Raw genomic sequence first — 12,715 nt, 5'->3', positions numbered from 1 at the left:
ATTAATGGTACTGATATTAAGTTTTAGCATTTATTTGTTATTGTTTTCAATGTTTTGTTAGTTTATTGCTTATTAATATTTCTGATTATAATAATGATTATGGTAATTATCACGACAATCATTATCATTATTATTTTATGTATTGGTGATGTTTTTAAAAACAATTGATAAATATTTATTATTAAAATATTTTAAAAAATTTAAAGGAGGGGGAAAGGTAAATAAAAAAAAAAAAAGGAAAACGAGAATGTGTAAACCAATCAAAATAGTGGGGTATATATCGACTATTCCCCATTAATCTAGGAACATATAATCACATTGTAAATAGACTTGACATTCATTTTTCCATCACATATCAAAGTGTTCCATATGGGGTTGTCAAAAAAATCGAACTGATTATTTTGCTGCTAGAATTAGTACAATGTATATTTTAGCTAAAATTCTCAAGTCAGTAATTTTCGAATACCACAATGATGACGAAGCACAAACATTTATCCCATTAGTCGATAGTCGATAGGGTTTTTTTTTTTAAATAATTTAATTTTTAAAATTAATTTCAAAAATAATTTTAAAAAAAAACGTTTTCAAAAGTAATGTAATCCGCGATTTGTAAGCGCGGACGCTGACGGATGATGCTCACGTGGAGCAGCGTCCGCGCTTACGAAGCACGGACGATGGTCCAGTCAGTGAGTGACGAAATTTTTAGCGACGGACTGTATATAAACACCGTCGCTCAAACGGCATCAGCGACCGTTCTCATACCGTCGCTAAATCTAAATCGGCGACGATTTTTACAACCGTCGCTACCTTTGTCGGTGCTATGGACACAGCGACAGTTTGTAAATCGTCGCTATATGTCAAAAATTTCACAAAATCAAAAAAAATGATATTATTTTTTAAAAAAAAAAAACCCCTCCGTTATATTTCTCATATTTTCAGACAAATGACAATGTCAATTCATCGTGAACATACCTTGATTCCAAAATTTTCAATTAATCGAACTGCTTACATCTTTGCAGCGTACCATGTGAGCTGCGGAAAGAGAATTTGCGTGTAGCGAAAAACCACATAAAGTCGAAAAAATGGAATTTTAATTTAAAAATTAAATTATTTTTTTTTAAAAAAAAACCCCTCCAATATATTTCTTATATTTATAGACAAATGACAATGTCAATTAATCAGTGAACAAACCTTGATTTCAAATTTTCCAATTAATCGAACATAGCTTGATTCCAAAATTTTCAATTAATTAACAAAATGACATTTTCATTTGTTATTGGAGGGATTTTTTTAAAAAAAATAATTTAATTTTTAAATTAAAATTTCATTTTTTTGACTTTTGGCAGCGCGCATATTTCCTTCCGCAGCGCACATTGCACGCTGCAAAGATGTGAGCCGTTGAATTAATTGAAAATTTTGGAATCAAGTTATGTTCACGATTAATTGACATTGTAATTTGTCTGTAAATATGAGAAATATATTGGATGAGTTTTTTTAAAAAATAATTTAATTTTTAAATTAAAATTTCATTTTATCGACTCCTTTTGGTTTTGCGCAGCGCGCAAACTTTTTTTCCGCAGCGCACATTGCACGCTGCAAAGATGTAAGCCGTTGAATTAATTAAAAATTTTGGAATCAAGATATGTTCACGATTAATTGACATTGTCATTTGTCTGTAAATATGAGAAATATATTGGATGGGTTTTTTAAAAAACTAATTTAATTTTTAAATTAAAATTTTATTTTTTGACTCCAAAAATTTTGGCATTTAGCGACGGTGAGTTAACCGTCGCTAAAATATAGCGACAATTTTAAACCGTCGCTCAGTTCATATGAGCAACGGTTTTGAAACTGTCGCTATATTTTAGCGACGGTGTTGTAAACCGTCGCCGATGAATTTAGAGACGGTTGTTATATGCAGTCCGTCGCTAAAACCTTGTGTCGCTGACTGGACCATTGTCCGCGCTTCGTAAGCGCGGACGCTGCTCCACGTGCGCAGCGTCCGCGCTTCCAAAGCACTGATTACATTATTTTTGAAAACATTTTTTTTAAATTACTTTTGAAATTAATTTTAAAAATTAAATTATTTTTATAAAAAACCCATAGTCGATATGAACTTTCGAATATAAGATTATTTTGTAAAGTTTGTGATTAATTTTGTATATATCAAAACGATTAGTATTTTAACTCGTGTATATAATATGATGTTAAAATATCATGTAAACTTCCCGTAGGGCATGGTCTGTCGAGTTTTATGAAAATATCTGTTGAAATTATTGGATAATGTTTGATGTAAGTCGAGAAGACAAAATTGTGAAACTTTTTGTTTGACTAAACATGTAGTGTTTGAATGTGGTTGGCATTAAATGTGTATATATTGTATTAAAGAAATAAGTTTTTTTGTGTTTTTATTACTTTTTTTGGAACAATTTAAAATTTAACTTATACTATCTAATAAAATTTTAATTTAAAGGGGCAATTTCCCGAACCAAGTAAATTATAAAAAAATTTTAAAAGAGAAATAACATTAACATTCGAATCTCACCGTCTCACGAATGATTTTAGTTGATCTTTTTTGGAAAATTTATTATTTTTATGTCAAAAATATTATTTTTAATTCCGTAAAATCGTTGGAGATGACAACTATTATATAAATATAAATTAGATAATAAACTAGTGGGGTCAAAAATTTAAAGAAAATATCATCCCATTATTACACATTTCACTTTTTAAAAAATAAAAGAAAAAGTTATATAATTGGTCAAGAAAGTGTTTTCCCTTGGCCAGTAAAAAGAAGTGTTGTTTAATTTTTTGCACCTCTGAATGATTTACCTGAAATTATTGTCTTTACCCATTACCAAAAAAATAGTCTAAAGTATGCAACCTGCGTACCCAGACAATGGGAATCGACAATTCGAGTCGTACGTATTGTATGATAAATTGAGAGCGAATAAAAACAAGGCGACGATGTTTATTTATTTGGGAAGAGAGAAAAAGCAAGCAAAAGGAATACATTTTCCACTTTATTTATGCAAATTTCGATAATTCACATTAAATATTGAACTGGTGCTACAACTTTCAAGGTAACCATGCATATTGGATCTTTTACATTAATTTTTGAAATGGTGTGGTGGGCACCCGTCGGATTTTTTCAGATTTCGAATAGTTTGGATCGGATACTGGATTTTGTCCGGTAGCATTTTTTCTTGCCCGGCCTGACCCGATTTTCTAGGCTACACGAGGGTTTAAGGTTCACTCACCAGTCACCACCACAAAAAGAACCATTAGCTCGAATTTGAGGCAACAGATGGACGGGATTTCGGGTTTGCTTGCTTGTGTATGTATATATTGTGTATGTGCAGTAAAAAAATTTTGGTATATCTTTCAAATTGCGATTTAGAGAACATGACGCTCTACTTCTGAATCATTCTTATAAAATTAATTGAACATTTTACTATAGTGGATGCAAACCACATTTCACTTCATTATAATGGTGTTGTGTTATCTATCTATTTGGCCTCTGCTAATATATAAATTTTTTATTTTATTCATCTTTAGAATACTGACGTGATATTGAATATGTCAGCGTCACGTCACAATTTTCTAATAAACTATCATATTTTTTATATCACATAGTGTGTGTCTATATAAATATATATATGTATATATAGTTACTGCTATTAAATAATAATATAAGTAGTATAAAAAAGCTTTTAACAAGATTTTCCAACTAAGCCTACGTATTAGCCTTTTTCCCATTCATAAAGAAGAGCAGCAGTTCATACATTAAATCAACACACGTTAAAGTGAACGAATGAATACCATTACACGTGACATGATAACTTTGCTTTTAAAATATAATTTTAATTTATTTGATTAAAAACAATAATTTATTGGATGATCCATCCATAATTATTCCACTAACACAATCCGTATCACTTTAATTTCGAGGAGCAGCACTGTTCCGTATATTAAAAAAAGGTTTTTAATTTATAATTGGTGGCAGCACTGTTCCGTATATTAAAAAAATAATAATTCAAAAATTGTTGGCAGTGTACGTATTTGTATTTATTTATCTACCTCCTTTTTCGAGGAGCATATACGTACGTACATTGAATCTAATTTGCAACACGTATTGTAGAACAACTTATGATATATACTCACGGAAGAACGGTTCATTTATATAATATAATAATAATAGAGTTATTTACACCAAACTCGAGGTGAAATATCGAAATTAAACAAATATTCTAGATCTCAGTATTTTCATAAAAGTTACACGAACATACTCTGCATTATTTGGATATATAACCCGCTGAAATATTTGACAAAAATTTGTGTGAGACGATCTCACAAATCGTATTTTATGAGACTGATCTTTTATTTGGGTCATCCATGAAAATGTATTACTTTCTATTATAATAGTACCGTCTCACAAGAGACCTACTCGAAATATTTTTATTTTATCTCATAAATTAGTGATCAAAATGACCAACGAACAAAATAATTTTTTACAAGTCATATTTTAGGATGACTGGATCAGTTCGAACATTATATATACTAATCAGACGCCGTCGATTGCTGTATTTGTGTCATCCAGCTCGATCTTGCAACTTCTGGTTAGCATAGATAACGTCCGAACAAATTTATTAAGCCTGAAATACTGTTGGTAGAAAATAAGGTGTTATTTCTTAAAGTTTTTCCCGCTGGTTATTTTGATAGTTGTTCCATGATATATAATCGAAAGACTTAAATTTCAAGTGGTGCAGAGGGTGTTCGTACAATTTGTATAAAATGTTAAGACCTATAATACCTGCTTAATTTTCACATGAGAGAAATGTGCATTTCTTGATATTTAACATGAGAGTTTGATGCAAAAAATCCTGTAATAATAAAACATGGATCAATATTGTCTTTCTGAGAGTGTTCGAGTTGATAGAATATGTGAAAGTTTGATCAATGATTCGCGAGTTCAGTTCTCCAACGAATTTATTGCACAATGCTTGTCCAACATTATTTATTTCACTAAAATAATTTGCACGCTACCGAAATGTACACATCACACGTCAAATAGTAGAGTTCGCCCAACTTTATCACACTCGAATTTTTAGTGGAAGTTGAATAGAATCCAATTTTTTGTAATATATTTTCCATAACCCAATTAAGAATAGCAATTACATTCCAATATGAATAGACAATACATTCTGCTGGACACTACCAAAATTTGATAAATTGTCTTTACTCGTCGTTTTACTCCCAAACACCATGTCTTAGGTTTTGAATATTTTTTTTTTAAAAAAAGGTTTTGAATAATTTTCCTTTAAAAAAAGGTTTTTTGAATAATTTTATTTAATAGCATTTCGTGCATGTTTTATTCAAAATCAGGAGATCTTAGTCTTATTTCTGGTCTCACAAAAAATATTTCAGGAGAATATACTTTTATTAGTTAAGTTACATAATACGATTATGTTTCGTTTCTCGTTTTCAAGTCGAATGAATTTCTTCATCGTATCGATGTCATATTTTTTAAATCAGTTATTATAAATAGAAAAGCATTACTTAAACTTCACATTTTGTTAAATACACTCAAATTTAATTTAATACCAAATAATGACAATTGTATCCCGTGAATTTTTTTTTAGTAAATTCGTTAGTACTTCAAATTATTTATAATATTAATTACTCAAAAGAATATAATTAAATTTTTTAATATTATCAAATGTAAAAAAAAAATATACAAAACAGAATTTTAAACTTATTATTACTTCTATTTTAATTTTAAAATGATATTTCGATTTTATGTTTTAAAATTTTCTGTCCCATATCTCGTTAATTTTTTTATTATAACTTAAAATTTAATTTTTTTAATTGATTATAATATGTAACAAAAGAGATATAACCTAATAACTGTTGTGAAAAAGTAAAAATTTATGGTAAAAAGTATAAATCTCAAACTCTCAAAATTTACCAAACTACACACTTTATAATATTTTTCTCTCTACTCAATTGTGATTTTCTTCACAAATGAGAGATCTATTTATAGGAAATCTTTACACATAATCCAAAAATAAAATACATCATTACCTACATCATCACACACTAATTTTCAATATTCAACACCTATTTTTCAACATTCAACATTCACATTTTCAACACAAATATTTTTCACATTTTAAATAATATTTCAACACTCCCCCTTGTGATGATGATCATGATACGATGATGTCTTCATTACGTGTTTTGTACTGCCTCGTTAAAAACCTTACTTGGAAAAACCCATTGGGATAAAAACCATAGTAAGGGAAAAAGAGTGCAGTCACGTAAACTCCCCCTGATGTTGACATGAACAATTCTTCACAAATTTCGTAGATTGCGCATCCCAATATTATATGTGCTTTCTGAATATTGACGTAGGAAGTGCCTTTGTGAAGAGATCTGATGAGTTTTCACTTGATTGAATGTGACGAACATCAATACATTTATTCTTCTCAAGCTCCTTGGTGAATGCGAAGAACTTAGGAGGAATATGTTTAGTTCTGTCGCTTTTTATGTATCCTTCTTTCATTTGAGCAACACATGCAGCATTATCTTCATATAGTATCACAGGTTTCTCATCGAATGATAATCCGCATGAGATTTGGATATGTTGGGTCATTGATTTTAACCACACACATTCACGACTTGCTTCATGTAGTGCAATAATCTCAGCATGATTTGATGAAGTAGTTACGAGCGTTTGTTTCTGTGAACGCCAAGAAATTGCAGTGCCTCCACGAGTAAATACATATCCAGTTTGGGAACGTGCCTTGTGTGGATCAGATAAGTATCCAGCATCAGCATAACCAATCATACTTGAATTAGCATCTTTTGAATACAAAAGTCCCAAGTCTGTCGTTCCTCGTAGATAACGGAATATATGTTTAATTCCGTTCCAGTGTCTCTTTGTTGGATATGTGCTAAATCTTGCCAACAGATTTACGGCAAAAGATATATCAGGCCTTGTACAATTTGTAAGGTACATAAGGGCACCAATGGCACTTAGATATGGTACTTCTGGACCAAGAATATCTTCATCATCTTCACATGGACGGAATGGATCCTTTTCTATGTTTAATGATCTAACAACCATTGGAGTACTTAAAGGATTTGCTTTATCTATATTAAAACGTTTAAGGATCTTTTCTGTATAATTTGTCTGGTGAACAAACATTCCACATTTTTTTTGTTCAATTTGTAAACCCAGACAATACTTGGTTTTTCCAAGATCCTTCATTTCAAATTCTTCCTTCAAGTATGACACAACTTCTTGAATTTCCTTATTCGTTCCAATGATGTTTAAATCATCAACATATACAGCAATAATTACGCATCCGGATGTTGTTTTCTTAATGAAAACACAAGGGCATATTGAATTATTTACATATCTCTTTTTCATCAAATGATCACTTAGTCGATTATACCATATTCGACCTGATTGCTTTAACCCATATAATGATCTTTGTAATTTCACAGAATAACATTCCCTGAGTTTTGAACTTTGTGCTTCAGACATCTTAAATCCTTCAGGGATTTTCATATATATATATTACTATCAAGTGATCCATATAAGTAAGCTGTAACAACATCCATAAGACGCATTTCTAAATTTTCAGATACCGCCAAGCTAATCAAATACCGAAACGTAATTGCATCCATCACGGGAGAATACGTTTCTTCATAATCAATTCCAGGCCTTTGAGAAAAACCTTGTGCAACAAGTCGAGCTTTATATCTTACTATTTCATTTTTCTCATTTCGCTTTCGAATAAAAACCCATTTGTATCCAACAGGTTTTACACCTTCAGGTGTAAGGACTATAGGTCCAAAAACATTACGTTTATTTAGCGAATCCAATTCAACCTGGATAGCATCTTTCCATTTTACCCAATCCTGTCGATTTTTACATTCACCAAAAGATTTTGGTTCATGATCTTCATTATCATTTATGATGTCGATTGCCACATTATAAGAAAATATATCATCAATTTCTTCTATATCTTTTCGGTTCCATATTTTTCCAGTATTAATGTAATTGATAGATATTTCACGATTCTCGTCAGTTTGTGGTTCTGACAGAACATTTTCATCATCATGTGTTTCTTCAGGAACATCATTATCTATTTTGTGATCATCATGTGTTTCTTCAGGAACATCATTCTCTATTTTGTGATCATCGTGTTTCTCTATGAATTTTCTTTTTCGAGGATTTTTATCCTTGGAACCGACTGGCCTTCCACGCTTCAGGCGTTTAATGACATCATGAGTATTTTCAATTTGTTTCTTTGGAATTTCAATTCGAGCAGGGGCATTTGCAGCATGTATATATGATTTAGTTACCCCTTTTGTGTCTGCAAATGCATCTGGTATTTGATTTGCTATTCTTTGCAAGTGCACAATCTGCTGTACATCCTTTTCACATTGTTTTGTTCTTGGATCCATATGTAACAATGATGATACATACCACGTAATTTCCTTTTCGGTATGTTTCTGTTCTCCCCCTAACATTGGGAAGATTTCCTCATTAAAATGACAATCAGCAAAACGTGCTGTGAACACGTCTCCTGTCTGAGGTTCAAGATATCGAATGATTGATGGACTATCATAACCGATATAAATTCCAACCTTTCTTTGAGGTCCCATTTTCTTTCGTTGCGGTGGTGCAATAGGCACATACACCATACATCCAAAAATTCTCAGATGAGAAATGTCTGGTTCTTGACCAAATGCAAGCTGTAATGGGGAGTATTTATGATATGCACTTGGTCTGATGCGAATTAATGCAGCGGCATGTAAAATTGCATGTCCCCATATAGAAATAGGGAGTTTTGTTTTCATAATCATTGGTCTAGCAATCATTTGCAGACGTTTAATCAATGATTCAGCCAATCCATTCTGTGTATGTACATGAGCAACAGGATGCTCAACAATGATTCCCATAGACATACAATAATCATTGAAAGTCTGGGAAGTAAATTCACCAGCATTATCAAGTCTAATTTTCTTGATTGTATAATCGGGAAATTGATTCCTCAATTTTATTATTTGAGCAAGTAATCTTGCAAATGCAACATTTCGAGTTGACAATAAACATACATGTGACCATCTGCTGGAGGCATCAATCAATACCATAAAGTATCTGAATGGTCCACATGGTGGATGGATTGGTCCACAAATATCACCCTGAATACGTTCAAGAAACATTGGTGATTCAGTTTGGATTTTGGTTGGTGATGGTCTTATAATAAGTTTTCCGAGAGAACATGCTTTACATTGAAACTTATTATTCTGAAAGATCTTCTGGTCTTTCAATGGATGACCATGTGTATTTTCTATAATTCTTCGCATCATTGTTGAACCAGGATGTTCTAATCGATCATGCCAATTGATCAGTATTGAAGAATTATCAACTACCATGTTTGATTCAATTGGACTTATATATGTATAATGCAATCCAGTAGGTAGCATTGGTAGTTTTTCAACTACATATTTCTTTCCTGATTTATATGTGGTAAGACACATATATTTCTCATTCCCTTCATTCATTGTTTGAGTATCATACCCATTGGAATATATATCATTAAAACTCAACAAATTTCTTTTCGATTGTGGTGAATATAAAGCATCATTGATCAAAAATTTTGTACCATTAGGTAACAAAAATTGTGCTTTACCACAACCTTTAATCAAGTCTACAGGACCTGATATTGTATTCACTATTGTTTTTGTTGGTTTTAGTTCCAAGAAATATCTTTTATCTCGGAGGATAGTGTGCGTTGTACCACTATCAGGTATGCAAACTTCATCTTTGTTCATAGTATTTTCCATATTTGAACTTCAAAAAAATATGTAATGAAATAAAATTACTGACAATACATTTATAAAAATACAATACAATACATATGCCAAAATATAACACACGATAAAATATTATCATACAATTACATGAAAAATAAAATGTTTTACATATTTATTCCACCCGCAAATTGATCATTGTCTGAGAAATCAATCAGAAAATCTCCAGCATCAAAATGAGTTGAATTACTCAAATGTTCACTGTTTTCAGCGAAGTTGGTCTTCTTTTCTTTCCCCTTTATTGATTCTTTATAAAGTTTGCAAAGGTGCTCAGGGGCTCGACAAATACGGGACCAATGTCCTGGAGTACCACATCTGAAACAAGAACTTTCAAATCTTTTTGAGTGATTTTCATTTACACTCATGTTCTCTTGATGCCTTTTCGGTGGATGATTTGGGACGTTCCTTTGAGATGAGTTATTGAAGTAACTATCTCGATTATTTTCAAAACCACGACCGCGTCCACGACCACGACTATTTCCACGTCCCCGACCACGTCCACGACCACGACCTCGATTTCGTCCTCGACCAAAATCTTGTCTATAACTTTGATTTTGGTTGCCAGATTTAAATTCATTTTTGCTTACGACATTTGCTTCAGGAAATGCCGTTGAACCAGTAGGTCGTGCCTGATGATTTCTCATTAATAGCTCGTTATTCTTTTCCGCCACAAGGAGACAGTCGATAAGTTCAGAATATCTCAAAAATCCACGCACTCTATATTGTTGTTGTAGAGTTATATTCGATGCGTGAAAAGTGGAAAATGTTTTCTCAAGCTTTTCCAATTCTGTAATCTCGTGCCCACAAAATTTCAACTGCGAGATTATTCTATACATCGCCGAGTTGTAATCGCTGACTTTTTTAAAGTCTTGGAATCTTAACGTATTCCATTCATCCCTAGCGATCGGAAGTATAACTTCCCTTATATGTTCGAATCTTTCTTTTAATCCCTTCCATAAAGCCATGGGATCTTTTTCAGTCATATATTCACATTTTAATCCATCGTCGAGATGTCGACGCAAAAATATCATGGCTCTTGCCTTTTCTTGTGATGTGCATATGCCATTTTCTTTTATGGTCTCATTTAGACCTAATGACTCAAGATGCATTTCTACATCGAGAGTCCATGGCATATAATTTTTCCCAGTAATGTCAAGAGCGATGAATTCGAGCTTTGTCAAGTTTGCCATGGTGGTACTAAAAATCACGATGCATTTTATTAGTTAATGAATATTGCAATACAAAGTAATGGATAAACAACAAGCACAAGTATTCGTAAAAATAAAGAAAACACACGAGGAGGATATTCTCCGATAAATACAAGACTCGTGAGTATGATAACTAAAATAATTAAAAATAACCTTGCGAAAGCCATCTTCTTTTTTCTCCGAAAATTTGATGAAGAATAATTTTTAGAGAAGAAGAGAAAGTTGGGGTGATTGAATGAGTTTGAGAGATCATATTTATAGGGCAAAAACTAGCCGTTTTGTTACCGTTTATGACCGTTGGTGAATAAAAGAATAAATGTATGTATTTGTATAATTTTATGGTAATAATATGGTATATATAATATTAGACATGTTTAAATAATTATATATATCATATCATAATATTATAACGACTGTCATAATTTATTTTGTTTAAAAACCTTATAGGCTTTTATACTTGTCGTATCCCTTGCCGGGAGTGTGGGATGTCGTCTTAACATCCTCCCAAGATTTATAACAAGTTTATGAAAAATTTATTTTTATTATTTCTAATAATAACATTATATTGTATATTAAATAAATACACAATAAACAAATAACAGTAAAATAAATATAATTACTTTTGTTACCTTTTTCTTCTGTTTGGAGCTTGGAAAAATATGTAGGACTTTTAGAGCTTCGTGCTGATAACGTGTTGTGAAAAAGTAAAAATTTATGGTAAAAAGTAAAAATCTCAAACTCTCAAAATTTACCAAACTACACACTTTATAATATTTTTCTCTCTACTCAATTGTGATTTTCTTCACAAATGAGAGATCTATTTATAGGAAATCTTTACACATAATCCAAAAATAAAATACATCATTACCTACATCATCACACACTAATTTTCAATATTCAACACCTATTTTTCAATATTCAACATTCACATTTTCAACACAAATATTTTTCACATTTTAAATAATATTTCAACAATAACAATATTTTTTTTTCCACTTTTTTTGAAGGCCGATATATTTTATGTTCATACAAGGTTTGGGCTGGGCTTCACGGTGATACAAACCTTGCAGTGCTGTATTTATTCTCCCAATCGTCTTCAACAGATGATATGGCACTCTCATTTCTTCGAATTAATTATACAAAATTTAAGATCTTCGAATTATATAATAATTTTCTTGAAAAAGAGAGCAAGACGTGTTGTATTTAAACAAAGCATATAAATTTTATTATTTTTTCCCTTTAAAATACTATACAAATCGATTTTCTTGACCAAAGTCTGATGCAGTCACATAGAATCGGAAACATTTTTAATCCATAGAAATAATGGATACTTTCCTTTTTCAATTTGATGATTCTCTCCAGTCAATCAATTCCTTAACTTTTTAAGGTATGAATTAAATATTTTATTAGAAGACGTTAGTTTATTGTGTCATGAATAAAATAATATTGTCATCGGTCAAACATACATTCTCATGTTTAATTGAAAACACTCCAATATGCCGATGAGGCTATGACCATACTTATATTCTTAAAAAAAAGGAAAAAAGAAAACACTTCAAGCTCAGTTATATTATATCTCTGTAATTGAAACAATATCATTCTCCTATTCTAAAAAA

The sequence above is a fragment of the Primulina eburnea genome, chromosome 7, assembly GCF_022965805.1.
Source record: "Primulina eburnea isolate SZY01 chromosome 7, ASM2296580v1, whole genome shotgun sequence".
In the NCBI taxonomy this organism is placed as follows: Eukaryota; Viridiplantae; Streptophyta; class Magnoliopsida; order Lamiales; family Gesneriaceae; genus Primulina; species Primulina eburnea.
Note: the sequence above shows the minus strand (reverse complement) of the source record.